At 43.1% G+C, this 25,087-nt stretch overlaps 1 pseudogene; it reads left to right on the top strand.

Moving 5' to 3' along the window:
* The first annotated feature begins 2,660 nt into the window (after positions 1 to 2,660).
* LOC133778002 (pentatricopeptide repeat-containing protein At2g44880-like) overlaps positions 2,661 to 25,087 on the top strand; it is a 45,527-nt pseudogene continuing 23,100 nt past the window's right edge.

Here is a 25,087-nt window from a genome sequence, read left to right as displayed (position 1 = left end):
GGCGTTACAATGTGTCTATGTTTTCTTTCGGCAACCCCATTTTGCTCTGGTGTATCGGTACAAGAGGTTTGATGTAAGGTACCATCTAAAGCAAGCAATTCAGATAAACGATTGGAGGTATATTCACCACCCAGATCACATCGAAAACATTTGATAAACGCATTATGTTGAGTTTTAACAAAAGCACGAAACATATGATAAATCGCGAGGAAATCATAACGATCTTTCATAAGATAGACCCAACAAAAACGAGTATAATCATCAATAAAAGAGACATAGTAACGTGATCCACCTTTTGTTGGAACGGGTGATGGCCCCCACACATCAGAGTGAATCAAATCAAAAGGTGCAAGAGAAACAGAAACACTCTTATAAAAAGGTAAAGCAGAAAATTTTGCCAATTTGCAACCACAACAATCTGAAATATCATGGGTTTGTAACTTTCCTAATGCTCCTGTGGAAGCTAAGTACTTTAAACGTGAACCAGATACATGTCCAAGACGAGAATGCCATAAATAAAAACTAGACGAAGACGAACTTAAACGAAATGAAAACAAATCGACACTAGAAGTTGCAACATCAGGAACTCTCAGCTCATCTAAAATGTAAAGCCCCCCCACGGCCTGTCCCAATCAGCTTCTTGGAATGAGGATCCTGCACATAACAACAAGAATTAGAGAAAATAACTGAGAAACCAGAGTCACATAATTGACCAACAGAGACAAGATTCAAAGTAAGATTTGGAATATGATATACATCAGAGAATGACATTTTTGGAGTGCAAATCGAGCCAATCCCTGCTAATGGCATGGGAGTGCCATCAGCGGTCATGAAAAATACAGAGGGTGCTGATTTAATGGACAAGAAGGAATTGGAATTAGGTGACATATGATATGAAGCTCCAGAATCAAGGACCCATATAGAGGAAGATATACCTAGTGTACTACTAGAAGGCAAGCCTATGTGTGAGGAGGCTGACATGGCGTGTGGCTGCGAGGCAATGAACTTCTGAAACTGCTCTGTGAGTGTAGCAATCGAGGTACTAGGAGTGCTTCCAGAATCTGCAGGTGGAACAATAGCTGCCATGTTCGAAGACATAGAGTGAAGAGGTCGATGAGGTTGGTTGCCAGATTTCCAGTGAGGAGACTAATTCGGTGATTGCGCCCTGTTCAGCAGTTTGGGACATTGAGCCTTCCAATGTCCCTTTTGCTTGCAAAAACTGCATTCGTCGTAGCCAACCTTGGCTTGAGTCTTATGTTGATTGTTGGAGGCTGGCCGATGAGGAACTGCAAAGACAGAGGGATTCGGAGAAGGAAGAATCCCCTTTTCCGCCCCCCCCCCCCCTTTATCAACACGAGACTTCAAGCGAATCTCTTCTGCTAACAACTCATTAGCCACCGAATCAACCGACGGAATAGGACTGTGATGCGGGATTGTTCCACGAAGACCTTCAAACTCATCTCGAAGAGCCATCAAAAACTGAACCAGACGTTGTGCGTCTCTCTGAGCAATGTGAGGGGCAAATGCCCGTAACTCCATTGATTCAGTCAAAGCAAGCTGATCCCACAGATTAGACATAGCAGAATAAAATTCCTGAACGTTCATGCTATTCTGTTGAAGGGCCCGAATGTCAATCTCCAACTGATACTGTTTTGCGAAATTAGACTATGTATAAAGCCTTTCCAAGTGCTCCCAAACTTCCTTCGTCGTCTCATATTTTATCAATTGGATACCGATTGATTGTTGAACCGAGTTGTTGATCCAAGTGATGATTTTCGAATTGTTGGAATCTCAAAGATCCAACTGTTCTGCAAAGCTCTCATCCTTATCGTCCTTCGATTTCGTGGAAGTTCCAGAAACATAACCCCACATACGTTTCCCTTTCAGAAAAAATTTCATAACATAATGCCAATACGAATAATTCTGCCCATTCAATTGCACATTGATGGACTGAAGCGAATCATCTTTTGCGCCAGCCATGACGAACAATCGAAATCCAAATAGACAAAACAAAGTGCGAAATCCCATGATAATTTTAATCACCGAGATTGTAATCCTAGCGCAACCAAATCGATGGTACTCAAGAACATTGCTCTAATACCATGATAATTTTGCAAAATAGACAAAGGAGATTTGAGAGAGAATCAAAAGGGAGACTAGGTTTTCATTATATCGAAAAATATGAAAATAATAGTACAAGAGCAACAAAATATATAGCCAAAATAATGAGAGGCTAAAAGACTAAACTACCCTCACATAATAATAAAACTTATATTATTAACACTTTTTATGAAATAAAAATTTCTAGTCATGTACATAACTTAATGATATACCGTTCCAATTTTAAATTTCCCTCTCCCAAATTATAAAAAATAAAATAAGAATTTCTCAAGAGTTTTGCTCTGTAGTTTAACAATAAGAATTTATGATTTGTTTAATTATTATTATTATTATTATTATTATTTAAAGTAAGGGTAAAAACACAAGATTAAAGAAAGAAAACGTAGACAATCTGATTATTACATGATGAAAATCCTGGAGCCAAAAGAAAAATCAATATTAAACTTTGAAGCAAGCTTAATTAGCAAGACAATATTTTGAAACTTAATATTCAATTTTTTTCACATATTTTATAGTTTTTTTTTTAAATAAAAAAGAAAATGGTGGGGAAGTGTGTTGTTACCAATCACTATACTTTTCCTATATTGGTGAAGGCTTGCGCAGGAATTGGGTCTGTGAGAGAAGGGGAAAAAGCTCATTCCCAGATTCTGAAATTTGGGCTTGATTCTGATTTGTTTGTTCGCAACTCGTTGATTCATATGTACTCTTTTCATGGTAGAGTTGGGGATGCTCGTGTGATGAAGGGCCTGAGTTAGATTTGGTAAGCTGGAATTCCATGATTTATGGCTATGTGAAGAACGGTGGTCTCAGTGTTGCACGTAATCTATTTGCTGTAATGCCTGAACGAGATGTTTTTAGTTGGAATTCTATGATTAGGGGTTATGTGGAAATTGGAGATGTTGAAGCTGCAAGACAGTGGTTTGACATTATGCCAGATAAAGATGTCGTTTCTTGGAACTGTATGATTGATGGGTATGCAAGGCTGGGGAATGTTGCTGCTGCTTTTGACATTTTCAGATGGATGCCTTTGCAAAATATGGTTTCGTGGAATATAATCTTGGCTCTATATGTTCGCAGTAAGGATTATAATGAGTGCTTGAGATTGTTTGATAATATGATAGAAGTAGGAGAGGCAAAACCAAATGGAGCTACTCTAATGAGTGTCCTTACCGCCTCTGCAAACTTGGGAAGGCTATAAAGGAAAGTGGGTTCATTCATATATTGAATGTAACAAGATTAAGCCAGATGTGTTACTTTCTACTGCACTGTTGACTATGTATGCAAAATGTGGGGATATGGGCATGGCTAGGAAAGTCTTTGATTTGATGCATGAGAGGAGTGTTGTGTCCTGGAATTCCATGATCATGGGGTATGGTATGCATAGGAATGGAAAAAAAGCCCCAGAAATATTTTTAGAGATGGAAAAGAAAGGCCATTTGCCAAAGGGAAATTTCACTATTTATGCATAATAGTGTATCTAATTACTAAATAATACCAACACTATTAACTTTTGAGATCCTGGCCATGGCGAAAGGAGCGAAGGCAGCCGGAAAAGCTAAATCGAAAGCGAAATCTAAGAAAAATGGTCCTTCATCTTCTGATAGGATCATCAAGACACGCTCTATGGATGCGGTACTGGGTGTGAAAGAGCTGGAAATTGATGAGGAAGCTGATGCCGAGAAGCAGTGGGTTGAGAAAATCTTTTCCCCTAAAGAAACGGAGGAGATTTTCAGAAGACGCAGTGAGATACGCCAGGAATTTTCGGACTGGTTATCTCTATCGAATCGTGTGGCCCAAGATGTGAGCACGGGGGCAAAGACTTCTCCTCCAGTCCTTCGATCTAACATCATTTAGAACTTGGATTCTCGGTTTGCTGGGTCGATTAAAGAGAAGAATGAAATAGAGGGGAAACAAGAACAGAGCCCTAGATCTAAAGTGAAGATTGATTTTGATGACATTGCGGAGGAAGTGATCTATTGGCAACCTTCTATTGTTTACTTTGTTATGGGAGTCAATCCGCCTCTTCATGTTCTTGATGGCTTTGCAAGAAGGATGTGGAAAGAAGCTGTAGTTAAAGTGGGAATGATTGCTCGTGGATTTTTCATTATACGATTTCAGAACATGGAACAACGAGACAAAGCTCTACAAGGTGGATATGTGTTTTTCGATCGGAAACTAATGGTCATGAAGCCATGGAATCCGATTGACGATTTCACCAAAGATGACATTACTAGTGTTCCAACTTGGATATAATTAAAGGGATTGGATATCAAGTATTGGGGGGAGAAATCCTTGTTCAAGATTGTTGGGAAAATTGGCACACCTTTGCAAGTCGACAATGTCACAAAGCATCGGGACAGACTGATGTATCCTAGAGTTCTAATTGAGGTTAGTCTTGCTCAAAAATTCCCTGTTACGGTTTCATTTACAGATGAATTTGATCATGATATTGAGTTAGAGGTGAAGTATGAATGGTTGTCGTTAGTTTGTTACAATTGTTCGGGTTTGGGACATGAGACCAAAAATTGTAGGAAGAAAATGGAAGGGAAGGACACAGTGAAACAACAATGGATTCCCAAGGAACATGTGAATGAGGTGGAGAAGATGGCACCTACAATGGATGAGGAAGGCTTTCAAAAAGTTGAAAAGAGGAAAAAAGTTATAATTGATGATGTACCTGCTGCTACAGAAGTGGCCAATCGGTTTGATGTGTTGGAAAACCAGGAGAAAGAGGTTCTTAACAATTGTACTAGAGAGGGGGGAGATCCCTCTACTTCCAATGGATAGGATCCTTTGTTGGAACGTTAGAGGGATTAATAGCCAACAAAAGCATCAAGAAATCAAGCATTTGATTTTCTCTAAAAAAGTTGGGCTAGTTAGTCTCCTCGAAACGAAAATAAAGAATAAAAACATGGGTTCTTTATACTCTAGTTTATTTCAGAATTGGTGTTTTACGAATAATAATCCTTGGCTAGATAAAGGGAGAATAGTAGTAGCATGGCAACCAAGTTTATTTGACTTAGATATCAGAATATGTTCTGCTCAAATGATCCATTGTATTGCTCATTCTAATCAAAGCAAGGACAGGTTTAGTCTTACAATTGTGTATGGTTTTAATGAAGATAGTAAAAGAGTGCAGCTGTGGGAAGATTTGAAAGATATTTCAGCACAAGTGCAGGGACCGTGGCTACTCGTGGGAGACTACAATGATATCCTGCTCTCAAATGAAAGAGTTGGAAGGAGAAGTACCAAAGCTCCTACCCAAGAATTTAGAGATTGTGTGGATCATTGTCAACTAGAAGACTTAAAACATTCTGGGGCCTTCTTTACCTGGAATAATAAACAACAGCCGGAAGACAGAGTTTTTTCTAAGATTGATCATGCCTTGGTCAATTCTGCTTAGGTTGATTCTTTCCATCATTCTGAGGTGGTTTTCTTACCTGAAGGTAATTTTGACCATAGTCCCATCTTAGTGTCTTTACACCAAGATGTGGTTTGTGGGAAAAAACCTTTTAGGTACTTTAGTATGTGGAAAGATGCTGTGAATTTTGATGAAAAAATTGCTAAAAGCTGGCAGGAAGGAGTTGTAGGGACTGATATGTTCAAACTGACAGTGAAGTTAAAGCGGCTGAAACAGGTGCTTAAGAGTATCAATAAGGAAGGTTTCAATGACCTTCAAAAGAAAGAAATGCTAGCTAAAGAAGTCTTACTGGAATTGCAGGGCAAAGTCAATACCGATCCACTTAACGGTAAACTTCTACTCGAGGAACAAGCAGCCAGGGAGAAGTATACTAAAATTTACAAGGCCTATTCTCTTTTTTTAGCTCAAAAAGCTAAAACCTCTTGGGCTAAAAATGGAGATGACAACACAGCTATATTTCATGCTTCTTTGAGGGCAAGGAGGACCCATAATCAAGTCTTTTCTATTGAATATGAACAGGGTAACTGGTGTGATACACCAGAAAGTGTTCAAAATGCTTTTTTGCAATACTTTCAGCAGCTGTTAGGCTCTACAATGTCTCAAAGATCTCAGGTGAATCAAAGCATTATTGATCTTGGCTCAAAGATCTCGGACATGCACTTAAATCTTCTCCAAGCAGATTTCACAGCTCAAGAAGTAAAAGAGGCAATATTTTCTATTCCAGGTATGAAGTCTCCAGGTCCTGATGGCTTTGGTAGCAGCTTTTATCAAGACAACTGGAATCTGGTAGGTGCTAAAGTTGAAGCTGCAGTACTTTCTTTCTTGAATTCAGGGAAACTTCTCAAAGAAATCAATGCTACTACTATCACAATTATTCCAAAGAGTAGTTGCCCTCGAAGTGTAAGTGATTTTCGCCCTATTTCCTGCTGCAATGTTATCTATAAAGCTGCATCAAAAATGATTTGTTCGAGATTGCGGAGAATTCTCCCTGATTTAATTGCTGAAAATCAAGGGGGGTTTGTTCATGGTAGATATATTGCCCACAACATCATGGTGTGTCAAGATTTGGTGAGATTTTATGGGCGGAAAAATTGTAAACTTAGCTTCATGATCAAAATTGACCTAAGGAAAGCATATGATACAATCGATTGGAGCTTCATTGAAGAGATGTTCAAGGCCTTTGGTTTTCCTCAAAGGTTCACTGATTTGGTTATGACTTGCATACGAACTCCCAAATTTTCTTTACTCCTTAATGGATCTCTTCATGGATTCTTTGCAGCAAGGAGAGGTCTTCGACAAGGGGATCCTATCTCCCCCTTGTTGTTTGTTCTTGGTATGGAGTACCTGACTCGGATCTTGACCAAGGTAGGGACTTGGCCAGGTTTCAAATATCATGATAGATGTGCAACGCTGAAGTTGAATCACTTGTGCTTTGCAGACGACCTCTTTCTTTTCTGTAATGGAGACTACATTTCAATCCTTTTGATGTTAAGAGGTTTGAAATTATTCTCTAATACTTCAGGTCTATTTCCCAATGTGTTGACGCCGTTTTTCGTCAACAGTGAAAGAAGAGCACGTAAACAATAATCAGTAATGGCCAATAAAAATATGATAATAAAAACACGATCTTCTACGTGGTTCAGCAGTTAAATCTGCCTAGTCCACGAGTCTTTGTTATTAAACTCAAGATGATCTCTGAAAATTCTTCAAGGATGAATTCTTCAGAGTTTTCTCTCAAGATCACAAAAATTCGGTCATTTACAATGGTGCATGACCTCTCTATTTATAGAGAAGATTTCAGAATACTATCCCACATATTTCGGGTAGTTACTCTTTATATGCAAATAAATTAAATGGCATTAAATGCCTGTAATCTGATATAAAAGGAAACGTCCCCTGAAGACCAGGGGGCCTATAACTGATCAAATAATATCCCTTGATTGTAGGGGATTTACAGTAATAAATGTAGACCGCGTCTCTTATAGATGACTCATTAGGATATTCCAAGTTATTATCCTATATCACCAAGGCCCTATTCCCCCAGGTTTCCTATTGGCTTTCGAACTATAACATCTCCCGAGGCCACATGACTTCGAGCTCGTACGCGCGTCAGGCTCGGAGCCTCTGATCCGAGGTCATCCCAGAGAATAGATGCACCTCGGGGCCTACCCTTCGAGCTCGTGAGGATTTCGAGGCTACCATCTTCGAAGTCGTCTCTGCTTCGCAGGCTCGTTGTTTAGATTTCGAACATATTCCAGACTTTACGAGTTCATTCATTATGAATCCAGCTTTCGAGGTCACAATCCTCATGGCTCGAAATCTGGGTATAACATCTTGCCCCCTCAAAAGTATTTGTTCGAATCATATGAGAAGGAAACTTTTGAACTACCTTCTTCGGGAACCATACCGTCACATACTTGAGAATGGACACATGTCAGTTGGGTGTTGCTTATTCAGGGTACTCGAGTACCTTGGAAATCTGCCCACGATCATTCGTCTGCCACCCTTATGGTACCATCATATCAGTAATCCCTATCCGTTGGATCTTGCAAGGATTTTATTCAACGCCCCAGATTAATCCCCTTTTACCGTCTATATATAAGACCTCATTCTTCGTCTTCCTTCTATTTTTCCTTCATCAAAGGAAAGAACAAAAACAAAACCAGAAAACTCTCCCTGGGAACTTCTTGCTTGTGCATGTTTTCTCAGCCGAAGAAACAGAGGACCGTCAGTCTGTTCGAGACCGTAAGCTCATACCTGCAGCCTCTCCTTCAATCAACGATTTCTCTGCAATCGCCATTATTATGTAAGTATATGATATTTATATATATATATTTATCAGTTTCCAGCTTTGCTGTTTTTGTTCCTGGGAATGCACTAGTTTATTTCGCAGTTTGATATTCTAGGATGCTTCGACCAATAGGTATTTAGATTTAGGTTTTCCCATTACTGGTTCTAAATCCATTTTATATGTAGAACAAACCCAAACATGATCTCTTTTTTTTTTTCTGGGTTTGCAAAATTTAAAAGACGTATCTTGCACACCAAGATATTTGGGTGCAAAATCTTGGTTTTAAAGAATGCACGATACCCAATGTTACCTTTTCTGAATAACCGCCACCTTTTTTCCCTGATATTTCGGGATTTTCAAAAAGTTATGTCCACTCTCCTCCTTTTTCCCGTAGAATACACGTTCTGACTCTTTAATAGGGTCTTAATATCGAGCTCGTTTTGTTCTTAAACTCCGAGCTTGTCCTGTCAAGCTCGTAATTCTTGGACTCTTGCATGCATGGCCCTCACCATTTTTTCTTTCTCGCTAGATGTCACAGAATATGGAAAGACGGTGGGGGTCGTTGCTGGCAATCCCTTACTCGTCCAAAACCCCGAGCTCGGAGTCGCTGTTTGCTCGGAATCAACGTCGAATTCGCGAGTATGACCTCGCGCGCGAACAGGAGGATATTCGAGCTCATTTTCGTCGCCAAATTGACGAGGTCATAGAGAAGAAAAGGAGGATCCTTCGAGAGGCTATTTATCCAGAATCCAACTCAGGGCCCAGGCCGATCCCACTCGACCCTAAATTGACAGTGACCGTTGCGTACAGCCCAGGAGAGCTCCAATTTTCACTCATGGGGGAGCCTTCTACCTCGCAACCGAGGAGAGAAATCTTCGAGGCCGAGCACTATTGGAGCTCGGTTACCTTGATAAATCAGATAACTGATATTCTAGCCTTCCATGGCCTCAGGTTGTCAAGCTCCTTGAGATGTTGAGCTCCGACCGCTAGCGAACGTAGCTGCTATGCCCCAGGGACTGAAAACCCTGACAACAGGCTGAGGTACGCGGCATGGAGTCAGGAACACATGAAGGCAGGAGCGCTATTTCCTTTGAAGCTTTTTTCAAGGACTTCACAGATTTTGTTGGGTTGGCTCCGTTCTAGCTCAACACCAATTCTTACAAGGTTCTGTCTGCCCTGAGGTCGCTATACCACGAGCTGAAGTGGGAAGGACCTTCGGCGCAGGAGATTTTATATCTCTTCTGTCTGAAAAGTAATCCCTCCCAAGCTCGGGGAGGAGATGGCTTTTACTACCTTTCGAGCTATCCCAAAGAGAAAAAGGTGTTTGAGGATCTCCCTAATCATCCACCTGATTTCAAAAAAGCCTTCTTCTGGACAGATGGCCTGTCCCCGTCTCGATGCTACTCATTAAGGTGGATTCGTAAGTATTCCAACCTTCTTTATCTCTGTGCTTGGGCTCTTATTTGTAGGTTCGTACTTAGTTGCAATGTGTCTTATTTTCCAGCCAATTTTCACCGCCCTATACCCGACGACGCCATGAAGGAGCATAGAGAGACTCTGCTCCAACTCCCTTATGGCCGGAGGTCTCTCTCGTACCTCTTACATGAGAGTAAGCTCCGAGCTTGCAGGCTTTTGGGAGATGGCCAGTCCACCTCAGACTGTTCCAATAACAAGTATGATCATTGGGAGCAGGTGCCTTTGCCCACAAACATCCTCCCTCCGAGGAGAGTGGTGAGGCCTCCACCTCCAGCTCGCCGAAGGAGTCCGCCATCGGGGAACGAGGCTAATGATGAAGCCTCGAGCTCAGACTCGGATAAAGAAGGTAAAGTCAGACTCGAGAATGTGGTCCCCCACCTTATTAAAACATAAACCCAATAGGTTAGTTTTATGTCCGAATGATAGAGACCACTTCTATATATGGACTTGGGTAGATGACCGAGTTCATAGGTTTGATAGTTGGCTCGGGAAGTATGACACCATGTACAGTCTGAACGAGGTGTGGGACGGGATAGCCGTCCAATATGGGACCAATGATTATAGGGACCTTTCGAGGTTGACGTCCACCTATAGGGAAGGTACTCCCCCCGCCTCTTCTGAAGATGGGGGAATCTCATGGTCCCCGAGCTCGAGCTCGGGAGAGAGTTCCAGTTAGGTTTCTTCTATCATTGCTTTGTATATCTGTGCGATGCTGAATCACTTTATATACTATTCCTTCTTTTTGTTATGATTCACCTTGTGTCGTGACTTGTGCAGACAAGATGGATTCTGACCTTGACAACATCATCGAAAGTGGTGGTGCCAAGAGGAGCAAGCGTCCCAGGGCGGGGTCGCGAAAGGTGGATCGGCCCACCAAAGTCCCCAGGAGGTCCGAAAAAACCCCTCCTGCTCCACCTATTACGAGCTCCGTCGCGGCGACAACTTCCCAGGTTGGTGCTCCCACAGCGGCGCCGACCTCGCAGGTTAGTGCCTCTGCAGTGGCGCTGACCTCGCAGGTTGGTGCCTCCACTATGGCCGAGCCTCAGCTTCCTGTAGCGGTCCAGCCATCCCTTGGTCTAGCTCCTAGAAAGCCTTCTACTTCTCGAACTCAGAAGCTGTCAGTTTCTACTCATGTCGATGAGTATGTAATTGACAACGCGGCTGGATCCCATGGGTCTATGTTGTGCTCAGATGTCATGTCCCGCGTCGGCCAGAGCTTCAGCAGTCTTGAAGCTCCTCAATGGCAATACCTGAATAACGCTCGAGATTGCACTGCCCTCTATGAGAAGGGTATCGAGCTCGCTGTCGCGGTAAGTTTTCTTCTACTTCTTAGTTATATTTACACAGTCCTGACATTAATGACGGTTTTTTTTTTCTTTTGTCAGTCTCTTGCCTTCACTGCCCAGCTCAACTATAGGTTGAATAACGAGATCCACTCGAGCAAGTCTTATGCTCAGGAGGCAAAGGATCTTCAACTCAAGGCGAGTGACGACCTGAAGGCAGCAAACGACAAGCTTGAGGCAGGAGCCGAGGAGCTTAAGGCCAAAGCGTCCAAGCTTGAGAGGCTGAATACTAGGCTCGCGGGGCTCAAGAAAGAGAATGCCAGGCTCGCGGAGCTTGAGAAGGAGAATGCTCGGCTCCAAGAGGCTAACAAAAAGCTCAAAGAAGATCAAGCTGCTACCTTTGACATAATTGAGGGCGAGAAGGCTCGTCTCCTTGCTGAATATAAGGAGAAGAAGGACCAGGCGGTTGACTCAGCCATGTACAGAATGTGGGCCAACAACGAAGACCTGGACACCAGCTTCTTAGGTCCTCTTGAGGTGAAGCTTCTAGATAAGTGGAATGCTCGGCTCGAGGCGGAAGAGGCTGCTCGGGAGGCCGCCTCCGAAGGTGCTCAAGAGGATAGTCATGCTATTCGTCCTGAAGGGTCCAGTGCTGCTGATGCTGAGAAGGCCAAGGAGACTCCTCCTTCTTGAATCTGATCTCGGGGAAATCTTATCTTGGGGCTGCGTCCCCTTATTTTGTAATTACTTTAATTTATGCCCACAGGGCTGATACAATTTCTTTTTATATTGACTTATATATGCTTTACATTTCTTGGCTCGAAATATTTTGCACATTTTATATTGATGAATCATTTATGTTTATTTATTCATACAAACATAGTTTGGATTTAGGCTCAAGACTCTATGCATTCATGCATCGCTTGCTCGAATTATCCGCTTCCGATCTCGTTATTCATCAAGGTCGGATATTATTTTAACCATGAACCCGAAAGTACTTGTATGGTATGTAATGTGAATGATTTAGTTATATCTTATTGCTTAGTTACTTTTTCTTGTCCTCGGTTATTACTCCAAGGTTAAGAATTCAAAACTATTTTCCTTTAAGATATTCCAGCCTCGATCTCGACTTATCTCGAAGTAGGTTTAGGTTCCTACTTATCGTCGATTAGTTTTGGCTGGTTTGCTCCAAACCTGTTAAGTTTGCACATCTGGTTAAATCCAAACGTTATTATCTTTCGATAATTTGGTTGTCCAAACTATCTAAGCTCGCGTATCTGGTTACATCCAAATACTTTTATGTTTTTTATAATTCGGTTATGTCCAAACTATCTAAGCTCGCATATCTGGTTACATCCAAATACTTTTATGATAATTTGGTTATGTCCAAACTATCTAAGCTCGCGTATCTGGTTATATCCAAATACTTTATGTTTTTCGTGCATGTTATTTTATTTTTTAAGCTGATGGTATATATACCCATAATGCCCCCTTAATATCCTATGAGTGTGACCATAGGTTATTAAATTAAGAGAGATTGCAAAAATAAAAAGAGATAACATATTGAACGAAATAGAACTTTATTTGATGAAATTCAAAAGCAGACAAATTAATACAGACAGAAAATCATGGTTACAGGCAACACTTTTCCTATACTATTGGTAGTAAGGTCTTAGGTGTTCACCATTCCATGCTCGTGGTACCAGGCTCCCATCCAATCTTGCTAGCTTGTAATCTCCGGGCCGAATGACTGACTCTATCTGGTATGGTCCTTCCCAATTCGGCCCGAGCACACCAGCTGCCGGATCTCGTGTTGCTAAAAATACGCGTCTCAACACCAGATCTCCCATTCCGAACTTTCGATCTCGAACCCTCTTGTTGAAATATCTGGTAGCTCGTTGCTGGTAGGCAACGTTTCTCAGCTGAGCTTCTTCTTTCTTTTCTTCAATCAAGTCTAAGGTTTCCTCGAGCTGAGTGTGGTTTGAATTTTGGTCGTAAATCTGAGTTCAGATTGTTGGGATTTCGACCTCAATAGGCAACATTGCCTCGCAACCGTACGCTAAAGAGAACGGGGTATGCCCCGTTGATGTTCGAGTTGTGGTTCTATATCCCCATAGGACTTGGGGCAATTCTTCGGGCCATCGTCCCTTCGCCTCCTCCAACTTTTTCTTTAGAGAACTCTTGAGAGTTTTGTTCACAGCCTCGACCTGGCCATTCGCCTGAGGATGAGCTACTGACGAGAAACCCTTTATTATGTCGTTCTTTTCACAAAAGTTGGTGAATAAGTCGCAATCGAACTGGGTCCCATTGTCGGATACAATCTTCCTCGGTACCCCATATCGGCATACGATGTTTTTTACCACGAAATCAAGGATCTTTTTTGAAGTTATTGTTGCCAATGGTTCAGCCTCCGTCCACTTCGTGAAGTAATCCACGGCGACTACAGCATATTTTACTCCGCCTTTGCCAGTGGGGAGGGAGCCTATGAGGTCGATTCCCCATACCGTGAAAGGCCATGGGGAATTCAACATGGTCAGCTCGGATGGTGGAGCTCGGGGAATCGTGGCGAATCTCTGGCATTTGTCGCATTTCTTCACGTAATCGAAGGAATCCATTTTAATAGTAGGCCAGAAATATCCTTGGCGTATGATCTTCTTGGATAGGCTATGCCCCCCGGTGTGATCTCCGCAGAACCCTTCATGAATTTCTTCAATGTTCTTCTTAGCTTCGGGTGGAGTTACGCACCGAAGTAATGGCATGGAATATCCCCTTCTATATAGCTTTCCGTCCAAAATAGTGTAATGGGGAAGTTGATACATTAACTTTCGAGCCTGGTTCCGATCTTTTGGAAGGACTCCGTTCTCGAGATATTCAACTATTGGGGTCATCCAAGTAGGCTCTGTTTCGATCATACACACATCTTCCTCCTCTGGCTCGTTAATGCTAGGTGCCGATAGGTGTTCTATGGGCACAACGTTCAGTTCTTCATTTTCGGCGGATGTGGCGAGCTGAGCTAAGGCATCTGCATTTGAGTTCCGCTCTCGGGGGACCTGTTCGATTGTATAAAATTCGAAACACTCCAATGCGGATTTTGCCTTCTCCAAATAAGCTGCCATTCTCGTGCCATGAGCCTGGTATTCTCCTAGGATTTGGTTAACAACGAGATGGGAATTTCTGTGGCAATGTATTGCTTTAGCTTTGAGCTCCTTGGCTATACGAAGCCCCGCCAGCAAAGCCTCGTATTCGGCTTCATTATTCGACGCCTTGAAGTTGAATCTCAAGGCAGAATGAAATCTGCTTCCTCCGGGGGTAATCAAAATGATTCCTGCCCCCGATCCATTTTCATTAGATGAGCCATCGACGTATAGTTTCCACAGCTCGTGGGCCAGGGTTATGACTTCGTCGTTGGTCATACCAGTACATTCCACTATAAAGTCCGCCAACGCCTGTGCCTTAATGGTCGTCCTCGGGTGGTAGGTGATCTCGAACTGTCCGAGCTCAACAGCCCATTTAAGAAGTCGACCTGAAGCTTCTGGTTTAGACAAGACTTGCCTAAGTGGTTGATCAGTCAACACATGGATGGGATGTGCTTGGAAGTAGGGGCGGAGTTTACGAGACGAATGAATTAGACTAAGCGCCAGCTTCTCCATCAGGGGGTATCTTGACTCTGCCCCCAGTAATCTTTTACTGATGTAGTAAACGGGTCTTTGTACCTTATCTTCTTCTCGAACGAGTACTACGCTTATTGCGTGTTCGGTGGTGGAAAGGTATAGGTACAGTATTTCTCCCGTTTCAGGTTTGAATAAGATAGGGGGTTCGGCGAGGTGCTTTTTAAGTTCCTGGAATGCCAGCTCGCACTCCTCTGTCCATTCAAATTTCTTTCCTCCTCTCAAAAGGTTGAAAAACGGGAGACAACGGTCCGTAGATTTCGAAATAAACCTACTTAGGGTCGCCATCCTGCCGGTCAAACTTTGGACATCCTTGTGTCTTCGAGGTGAAGGCATGTCAATCAGGGCCTTGATCTTGTTGGGGTTAGCTTCTATTCCACGAGAGTTTACGATAAAGCCCAAGAATTTTACTGATGATACCCCGAAAGTGCACTTCTGAGGATTCAGTTTCATGTTATACTTTCGGAGCACGCCAAAGCACTCTTCAAGGTCATCAACATGGTTATCGTTAAGTTGAGACTTGACAAGCATGTCGTCAACATAAACCTCCATGTTGTTGCCTATATGTTTTGAAAACATCATGTTCACGAGCCGCTGGTATGTGGCCCCAGCATTTTTGAGCCCGAATGGCATGACATTGTAACAGTATAGACCCTTATCCATTATGAAGCTCGTATGTTCTTGGTCGGGGGCATGCATGGGAATCTGGTTATATCCAGAATAGGCATCCATGAAGGACATCAGGCCATGCCCCGCCGTGGCATCCACGAGCTGGTCAATCCTTGGTAACGGAAAACAGTCTTTCGGGCAAGCTTTGTTGAGGTCTGAATATTCAATACAGGTCCGCCACGTCCCATTGGGTTTTGGGACCAACACCGGATTGGCTACCCATTCAGGGTAAAAGGCATCCCTAATGAATCGGTTTGCCTTCAACCTGTCAACCTCCTCCTTTAGTGCCTTCTTTCTATCTTCGTCCAGCTGTCTTCGCTTTTGTTGCTTCGGAGGGAAGCTTTTGTCTATATTCAGTGCGTGGCTTGCTATATTCGGACTTATTCCCACCATTTCCGAGTGCGACCACGCGAAGACATCTTGGTTCTTCTTCAAAAAGCAAATTAGTTGCTATTTCGTCTCATCTTGGAGGTGTTTTCCAACCTTCACCTTTTTCGAGGGATCGGCTTCCTCGAGCTGAATTTCTTCGAGCTCTTCTAAGGGTTCGAGGTCAGCTTTCTCCTCAACCCTTGGATCGATCTCTTCATCAACTTCTAAGACTGTCCCATCTTTATCTTGAATAATGACGAGTGTTTATGCGCTCGTCTGTTTCTTTCCTCTCAGGGAAATGCTATAGCATTCCCTCCCAGCCAATTGATCTCCCTTTAATGTTCCGACGCCGCTAGGGGTCGGGAACTTAAGGGCCAGATTCCTTACTGATGAGACTGCCCCCAGCCCGACCAGGGCGGGTCTCCCGAGCAGCACATTGTAGGCTGATGGTAGATCTATTACCACGAACTCCATCATCTTGGTTGCCGAGACTGGATAGTCTCCCAAGATTACGGGGAGCTCGATGGATCCCATGCAGGCGGTCCCTTCTCCTGAAAAGCCATATAAAGTAGTTCCACACGCTTTCAGGTCGCGAAGGGAGAGTCCCATCTTCTCAAGGGTTGCTTTATAGAGAATGTTGACTGAGCTCCCATTTTCTACGAGAACTCGGTGGACCCTTTTATTGGCCAGCTGGAGAGTGATGACCAGCGGATCATGGTGAGGAAACTGGACATGGGACGCGTCTTCCTCAGTGAAGGTTATTGGTTGTGTTTCAATCCTCTGGCTTTTTGGAGCCCTAGGTTCGGGTTCATAGGGAGACCCATCCCCAGTTTTCAGCTCGTTAACGTATCTCTTTTGGGCATTCCTGCCCATTCCTGCGGGATGAGGCCCTCCCGAGATGGTTATTACATCCTCTCCATCTATCGGCGGGGGCCTTTCCTCTTCCCGAGCTCGAGAATTATTGTTTTGTGTGGGTGGAGGCGCGGCTACTTTCTGGTTCACGGCCACCTGACTAGTACTCTGGTTCTTGACATATTGTCTGAAGTAACCTCTCGAGATCGATCCTTCGATCTCGTCTTTCAGTTGTCGACATTCATCGGTAGTATGTCCAGTGTCTCTATGAAATCGGCAATACTTACTGGAGTCCCTCTTGGACTTTTGATTTCTCATCAGGTCCGGACGCCTAAAGGGGACCTGGTTTTCATTGGCTAGGTATATGTTCTCCCGAGACTCGTTGAGCTCGGTGTACACTCTATACACGGAGAAATATCTCTCCCCTTTCTTTTTCTTTCCTCCCTCGGCTTCGGGGTTACTCCCTTCGTTCTTTTTCCTCTTGGAGGGGTTTTCCACAATAGGCTTTGCAGCTGCTGGATCCTTCGAGGTTGAGGCATAGTTGACGTTTATCGTTGTAGTTTCGGGCTAGGAAGTCACATTAAGTGTCGACCTCACTTCCTCTACATTGACAAACCTCTGCGCCCGTTTGTTAAACTCGGTTATGGACCTCGCCGGTTTTCTTTGCATATCATCCCAGAGGGCACTCCCTGGCATTATTCCGACTTGGACAGCCATTAGGTGTCCACTATCATCTACGTTCCGAGCTCGGGAAACTTCCAAATTAAACCTTGTTAGGTAACTTTTTAACGTTTCGCCCGGTTGTTGCCGAACGTTAGTTAGGGTTGATGCCTCTGGTCTAACCCCCATCATGGCTCTGAACTGCTTCTTAAAGTCTTTAGACAGCTGCTCCCAAGAAGTTATTGAGTGTCTCTTATATTTTTCGAACCAGCTTTTGGCTGGTCTCGTCAATGATGCTGGAAACAACATGCATCTGAGCTCGTAACCCACGTTGCTGGCTCTCATTATGGTGTTGAACGTACTCAGATGACTGTACGGGTCGGTCTTTCCTTCAAACCTTGGGACGTGGGGGATCCGAAACCCTTGGGGAAATGGAGTGTTGGAAATATGGGGAGCAAACGGCTCGAGCTCCTCGTCAGAGTCTTCATATCGATCGTGCTCTTGCTCATTTTTCAAAAGCCTAAAGGCCTTTTCAAGCTGATCAATTCTTTCTTGGACTAGGTCCGCGAGAGGTACTATCTGGAATCGGTTGTCATCGATCACAATTCCAGGCTCGCGCCTCCTTAAGGGATCTTTACGCCTATTCAAGCGATCCCTCAGGTCCGGATTTATCGGGTCAACATTACCCCGACTCTGATTCAGGTGTTCTCGCAGGTCGGGGCGATTTCTGCGGCTTCCAGTATTCTTACGACCTCGGTCATGCTTGCTGACCGACCTGGTATCTCCAGAGTCGTCGCTGGTAAAACTTGTCGCATAGTTATTTCGAGATGGATTTCTTCCATGCCGCCTCGTCTCCACTGTGCGAGACCTGGATGTTTGACTTCTTTCTGATGGGGCGCCTCTCCGCTCCTGGAAAGCTTCCCCGTTTCCTTGTCTCCCTCCCACACGCCTTTCGCCCTGATCTCGAACTGGTTGAGCATTCCTGCGAGGGGGCGAAGGATATCTTATTGGTGATGGAGGGAACCGTATGGATGACAGTGGCTGCCACCCATTTCGCAGCCTAGACGGTCCGGAGTTTGCCCGAGATGGGTTGGTTGCATTTGGTGCGCTCCCAGGGATTTGAGTCCAAGCCTCTGCAGGGGCTCGGTTGTTCTCAGTTCCCGCAGGTACTTCCATAGGTGGATTAATCGGGGCCCTAGCCCGAGTACTTCTCTAGGGCCTAGGGGGAGCGGATGGCTCTGCTGGTGCCGGAGGTTGAGCCGGCCTTCTCGTGGCAGCATCTTTCCGTGGGCGCCCATGGGGTCTACGGGGAGGAACGTGTACGTCCCTTGGAGGAGGGGCTTGGTTTTCACGCGGAGGTGGGGGCTGAGCCACCTGTGCCTCTGCGGCTATCCTTGCCAACTCCTCATTCCGTTTGTTGGCCTCTGCCAACTGCTGTTTTAGTTGTCAGTTCTCAAGTTCCACAATGGGAACATACCGCTCAGGATTGTAATACATATCCTCATCCCTTGGTGGAGCAGGTGGTCCCCGAGAATCGGAAGATCCACTTATTTCTTCGACATCTGGGTTTTCCATTAGTTGTTTCCCAGGACGTCTTGGGTAATTCTCTTCAGGAGCGTTCTGATTATTAGTGGCCATGACTTACTCAGGGATGAATGCTTAATCCTCTCAATGAAAGCACCAAACTGTTGACGCTGTTTTTCGTCAACAGTGAAAGAAGAGCACGTAAACAATAATCAGTAATGGCCAATAAAAATATGATAATACAAACACGATCTTTTACGTGGTTCAACAGTTAAATCTGCCTAGTCCACGAGTCTTTGTTATTAAACTCAAGATGATCTCTGAAAATTCTTCAAGGATGAATTCTTCAGAGTTTTCTCTCAAGATCACAAAAATTCAGTCCTTTACAATGGTGCATGACCTCTCTATTTATAGAGAAGATTTCAGAATACTATCCCACATATTTCGGGTAGTTACTCTTTATATGAAAATAAATTAAATGGCATTAAATGCCTGTAATCCGATATAAAAGGAAACGTCCCCTGAAGACCAGGGGGTGTATGACTGATCAAATAATATCCCTTGATTGTAGGGGATTTACAGTAATAAATGTAGACCGCGTCTCTTATAGATGACTCATTAGGATATTCCAAGTTATTATCCTATATCACCAAGGCCCTATTCCCCCAGGTTTCCTATTGGCTTTCGAACTATAACATCTCCCGAGGCCACATTACTTCGAGCTCGTACGCGCGTCAGGCTCGAAGCCCCTGATCCGAGGTCATCCCAGAGAACAGATGCACCTCGGGGCCTACCCTTCGAGCTCGTGAGGATTTCGAGGCTACCATATTCGAAGTCGTCTCTGCTTCGCAGGCTCGTTGTTTAGATTTCGAACATATTCCAGACTTTATGAGTTCATTCATTATGAATCCAGCTTTCGAGGTCACAATCCTCATGGCTCGAAATCTGGGTATAACACAATGCTTCTAAGACTGCGGTCTACTGCCATGGCATGCCTGCAACATAAGTGGAACGGGTTCTTGATGTATCTGGCTATACTCGTAGCTACCTTCCCTTCAGGTATCTCGGTATCCCAATTTGTTCTAAGAAAATTTCTGCTGCTGAATGTAAAAGTATTCTAGAGAAAATGACAAGCAGGATTCCGCTATGGAGTACCAGGAACCTCTCTTACATGGGGAGAGTTACATTGATTAACTCAGTATTAATTTCAATACATTCTTACTAGGCACAGATCATGATTCTACCCAAAAAAATTGCTTAGAGATGTTGAAGCAATCTGTAGAGCCTTCCTTTGGAAAGGAACCTCGGATACTCATGGTCATGTCTTAATTGCTTGGGAAAATATTTGTTTATCAAAAGCTGCAGGTGGCTTAGGCTTTAGAAGAATTCATGATTGGAATGAGGCTGCCATAGGGAAATATGTTTGGGCTATTGCCAAGAAAAAAGATAACCTATTTGTCAAATGGATAAATAGTGTTTACTTAGTGAACAGAAACTGGTGGGATTATGTTTGTCCTATGGATTGCAGCTGGTATTGGAAGCATATAGTTGCTGTGAAAGAAAGATTCAAAGCCAAAATTTCGCTTGGATCTTTTTTATCTCAGAACTATAGCATCAAAAATGGTTTAGAGTTGATGGTTGTTCCTGAAATTAAAGTGCCTTGGAGCAAGTTTGTTTGGGATAGACTTATTACTCCTAAACATAGATTCATTATGTGGTTAGTCATGTGGGAGAGATTACATACAAAGAATCGAATTGTTAAATACAATCCGACTCTTGATCCGGCCTGTCTGCTTTGTGGGGAAGCAAATGAAAACATCGAGCATCTCTTCTTCAAGTGTATATATAGCAGGAAATGTCTAACTGCCATTAAAAGTTGGCTCAGCTGGAATGCACAGTCAACTAACCTGGTTAGTCTGCTGAAATGGATTTCTCATGCCAAGTTCTCGAGAATACACAAGAGCATGTTGATGTCCATCCTTGCCGCTACTGTCTATAATATTTGGAGGGTAAGGAATGATGTTCTGTGGAACCAGAAGCTTTGGCACATCAAGCACACAGTGAGTAAGATTCAAAATGAGTGTAAATTGCGATTAATTAGTGTTTTACCTTGTAAAGCTTCAAGTAAAGATATAGAGTTTCTTTATAGCTTATAGCTGAATGTTATACAGGGGATTGTTTTGTATAGGAGCTAAGTGTTGTTCTTGGCCGATCCTGTTGGTTTTCTGAGCCAAGTTGGTTTCCTTATTTGTTGGGAATTCTTGGTGTATTTGTACATGATAGTTTGAGCAATACAATGATCTTATTCATCAAAAAAAACACTATTAACTTTTTCAAATTCGTGCTAAACCTTCACCAAGTACCAAAAATACCCCTCTCATTTTTTCCCACCCAAAAATTTTCCCCCACAAACTCTCTCACTCTCTCTATCTCTCTGTTGCTTTCAAACCCCGAAAACTCAAACCGAAAGCCGAACCCCCAAAACCAAAATCCACCCAGAATCGATCTCACCCTCAATCTTTCTCTTCTCTGACATCGGCCACCGTCACAACCCACGAAGCTCGAAAACCCACGGTAGCCACGAAGCTTGAAACCCACGAACCCGTTGAACTTGTCGAACCCGTTGAAGCCATCAATCGAACCCATCAATTTTAAGGTAAATTCTTGAACCCTCATGATGATTATTGTTGTTTTGATCCCTTTGAATCTGGTGGTGTGGAATGGGTATGGCAGTTCTTAGGGCTAGGTTTTTCTCTAGTTTTTTCAATGGGGCTCAATGGGTTTGATGCAACCTCGATATGAACTCGATGGGATGAAACATTAGCCTAACATTCGGTTATATTAGAGCTCGACAGAGATCGATAGAAGTTTGAGATAAGCTCGATAGGTGACAAAGATGAATTCTCGATGGGGTATGGTTAGGCTCGATAAGCTCGATAGTTGCTCGATATTAAGCTCGATGGGTAAGTGGTTAGGCTCAATAGGAGGCTCGATAGGGTCTACGGTTAAGAGCTCGAGATAAGCTCGACAGGAAACTAATTGGTTAGGCTCGATAAGCTCAATAGTTTCTCGATATAAGCTCGATTGTTCTTATTAAGGCAAATTATAATTTGTTATATAAGTTAGCTCGATATGAGCTCGATAGTGATTCGATACTAGTACTCGATAAGCTCGATAAAAACTCGATAGAACTCGACAGAAGCTCGATAACCCTGTTTATTACAGGTGCTTGATGAATTTTTTCCAGATTATGTTTGACATTTTGTTTTCTTACCAATTTTTTTTCATGTGTTGTTGCATATGCCTAAGTTGCTTGTTCTGTTTAGTGATCACTTTCCTGGTCGAGTCACATATCGGGGCAGTAACACTTTAAATCACATTAAGACTAAGTTTGTGGACCTCGGGCTAATCAAAAGAGCTAAGGAATCCCCTTTCAAGCAATTCTTTTTGGCTTCGGAGTTTAATTGCTCTAGAGTTTTGGTGCATCAACTGCTTTTGAGGAAAATTTCTATTAAAAACAAAGATGAGGTGCATTTCTTCTTGGGCTCGAAATCTTGTAGATTCAGCATGGGAGAGTTTTCCCTAGTGACGGGGTAGAATTTCATTGCCTTCTCGTCACCAGAAGAGTTGGAAGAGCGTAATCTCAGCGACCGCTTGATAAAGTAGTATTTCAATGATGCTGAGAAAGTTAAGCTTTCACAGGTGGACCATGTTTTCAAGACTTGTATTGTTGTGGAAAATGTGTACAAGCTTGGTCTATGTTTGTTGGTTGGGGGGCTTTGAATGTCATAGAGGGCAAGTTGCATATATGGCGAGATATTCTGAAGATGGTTGAGGACGTAGACTACTTCTTTAGCTATCCATGGGGGAAATACTCTTATGGGAGGTTATTGCAGTCTTGTAAGAAGGACATGGTGAAGCAAAAGGCCAACTATGACAACAATTAGGATGCCAAGATGCAGCAAGAGTCCAAGTACAGTATGTATGGTTATGCCCCGACCTTACAGTATTGTTCATATGAGGCTATCCAGTAGCTTGCAACGGAGTTTGTTGTGAGCTTGGGAAACATGGTCCCGAGGATGCTTAGTTGGTCGCATCGGAAGAACAAGGATTTCACCAAGTCTGTCCTCTCACTAATGTTATCGAAGAAGAATGTAAGTTATATCTGATTGACTTCAAACAATTATTTTTTTATCTATATGCTTATCTTTTATTATTATTTGAATTATACAAATGTTTTATGTTGTTTGCAATTGATCGTCCTTCCGATGTTGAAGCTTCGACTAGCAGAAAAGGACTATTATTTATCGTTGACAGAGGGAGATCTTCCTCTTTATCCCAGGCTTGGCTAGGATCCCGGGGAGGCTGATGAGGAGGAGGATGCGACTTTTGAGAAAGTTGTCGAGATAGTTCCTCAGGCAGCCGAGGCAGCGAAGATATTTGATGATGTTGTCCTGGAGGAGGAGGAGGAGGTTGCAGGTCCCACCCCTCCTATTTCCTCGGCTACAGCCCCAGCCTCAGCCCCTGTGCTCGCTGAGTTGATCGAGCGGTTGGACAGAGTCAAGGGTCGACAGGAGACCCTCCTGATGAACCAGTCAATGATCCTGGACAGCCTCAGTTAGATCCTGACGATTATTAAGGAGAGACCAATGGGCTCCAAGGAAGATTCAGACTCAGAGTCAGAGTCACTGGATATTCCTCTGGACTATGTTGATGATCCAACCACGCCTCCCACCATCATTGTTACACCTGATGCTGCGACTTCGGGAGTCGTTATTGTCAACCCTGAGGATATTGCTGGGGTTCAGTTTCAGAGGACTAGACGCCAAAGACGCAAGCCAGATTGGTTTGAGGACTACATGAATCCCACGAGTAAAAGACCTCGCACTGATGCAGCTGCACCAGAAGAGGAGGCTACACAGGTGTTGGACCCTCTCAAGAAGCCAGATCGCAAACAGTATAGGACAGTGTCTAAGTGCCTGCTTAGAGACATCCCCAACAAGACCCCGATGGATGTAAATACTGGGAATCACGGTCCAGCATGGTTTCTGACATGGAAGACCCCCCAATTGTGGCTCAATGATGGGGTAAGCCATTTATACCTAATGTTAAGAAATTATGATTTGTTTTCAATTTTACAAGTTATGTTTTAATTGACTCGATGAGAGCTCGATAAGAGCTCAATGGGAGCTTGATGGGGGGTTACATTGAGATTAGCTTGATAGTAGATCGATGGAGGTGTTGCGGGATTGTTGTTTACTGTTTGAGATTAGCTCGATAGGAGCTCGTTAGTAGATCGATGGGGGTGTTGTAGGGCTGTTGTTTACTGTCTGAGATTAGCTCGATAGTAGATCGATATGGGTGTTAAACTAGGGCTGTTGTTTACCGTTTGAGATTAGCTTGATGGGAACTCGATGGAGCTCGATATGGGTGTTAAACTAGGGTTGTTGTTTACTGTTTAAGATTAGCTCGATGGGAACTCGATGGAGCTCGATAGTAGATCGATGGGGGTGTTGTAGGGTTATTGTTTACTGTCTGAGAATAGCTCGAAATGAGCTCGATGGGGCTCGATATGGACTCGATGAGCTCGATGTTTAATTTGATATAAGTTCGATAGTGCTCTATTATAACTCAATTTATTCGTTTATGCACTATTTTTTAGCCATTATAATGGTCTTTGCTAACTTTTTTATACTGTACTATCTTTGTAGCATATTGATGCGGCACAACACATGCTTTGTATGCGTCGCAAGTATTTTCCCAACACATATCGCTAGAATGTTGTTGTGATGAACATTTATTTCTCACAAGTGATACCTGCCCGATATGATCAGTACAAGAAAATTACTGAAAAAACAAAGTACACGTGGGATTCTAACGTTATGTCCATGTTAATAGGCATCGAGCAATAGTTTCTGGCATCTTGGGGAGGAGTTGAGGATGTATATTTGATGGACCCAAAACGGGTATGTTTTAAAAATTTATAACTCGCAAGCGCACGAATCGTATATGAAATATAGTGTTCGTGTAAGCACAAGATTGAACCCAAAGGAGTTGTCTAAAATAAAAAAGAAAACTATTTTCAACCAAAATTAGTAAATTCTAACCTAGCTCCAAAGATCGATGAGAATTTGTGACAAGAAAATCAAATAAGAGACAATAATGAAGAAATTAAAGAAAATATATAAAAATAAATTAATAGTAGAAATCAAGATGGTAAAAGAGATTATTAAGGTATTAGAATCCACAAAAT

This window comes from Humulus lupulus, chromosome 5, assembly GCF_963169125.1.
Source record: "Humulus lupulus chromosome 5, drHumLupu1.1, whole genome shotgun sequence".
Classification (NCBI taxonomy): domain Eukaryota; kingdom Viridiplantae; phylum Streptophyta; class Magnoliopsida; order Rosales; family Cannabaceae; genus Humulus; species Humulus lupulus.
This window is presented reverse-complemented; position numbering and strand designations above follow the sequence as displayed.